Source organism: Gracilinanus agilis, chromosome 3 (genome assembly GCF_016433145.1).
Source record: "Gracilinanus agilis isolate LMUSP501 chromosome 3, AgileGrace, whole genome shotgun sequence".
Classification (NCBI taxonomy): Eukaryota; Metazoa; Chordata; class Mammalia; order Didelphimorphia; family Didelphidae; genus Gracilinanus; species Gracilinanus agilis.
Genome location: NC_058132.1, coordinates 467,194,942 through 467,195,805, shown reverse-complemented (window position 1 = coordinate 467,195,805; position 864 = coordinate 467,194,942). Strand labels below are relative to the sequence as shown.

Genomic DNA, 864 nt, shown 5'->3' with positions numbered 1-864 from the left:
TCCAAGGAAAAGGTCCTGTTGACTTGATAAGTCCTCCAATCAACTTGATAACTATGGGACATGATGACTGATAATTTATATATGGCATGTGGATTCCTATTTGAGGTGTCAGTAATTTCCCTTATTAGAAAATTACATGATATGGTTACGATCTTTCCCTTTCTGTTTCCTGATTTTTCCCTTCCTATAGACTTCTATACCAAAGTACAACAAAGATGGGGATGGCATGTCTTCTTTTCCGTAGGAACAAAAAACGGCATCTTTCCAGAGAAGTGTCTGGCAAACACCTAGCCTACTTTAATAAGACTGAGGGAGACAAATTGTTCCTTGCTCTTTCAGCAATTCCTTGTTGCTTTGTTTTCCTTTCCCTTTTTTTTTGATTTTCAATGCAACTTTATTTTCACAATTCAAAAATTACAGAGTACACTTGTTAATGAAAAACTATGGAACGCTTCATAAATTCGCATGTCATCCTTGCACAGGGGCTATGCTAATCTTCTCTGTATCGTTCCAATTTTAGTATATGTGCTGCCAAAGCAAGTGCTATTTTCCTTTTCTAAGCATAGATTGGAAACTAAAATATCAAGAATGTATGTTTCCTACCTTGAAAATGGCCTTATCTATAATCTCATGTTTGGGAGTTTATAAATTGTAGTGCTTCTAAACTGGAGAATAGGATACCAGAAGGAGAAACAAAAAAAGTCAAAGTTGGGTAAAGACCTAATTTTAAAATTTCATAGTCATACCTGTACTTCCTAGCCTCAATAAAATATGACTATTTCTCAAAGAAAGAAAAAATGAATATTTCTTAAAGCATAATCCAGAATTTAAAGACTAAATTCATGACTGGAGGGACTAAGATAT

At 34.3% G+C, this 864-nt stretch overlaps 1 non-coding gene across 1 annotated transcript; it reads right to left on the bottom strand.

Annotated features, from left to right (window-relative positions):
• Positions 1-437: 437 nt before the first annotated feature.
• On the bottom strand, positions 438-540 carry LOC123243323. Its single transcript, XR_006505871.1, has one exon. It is a non-coding gene; the product is annotated as a U6 spliceosomal RNA (small nuclear RNA).
• Positions 541-864: the final 324 nt, after the last annotated feature.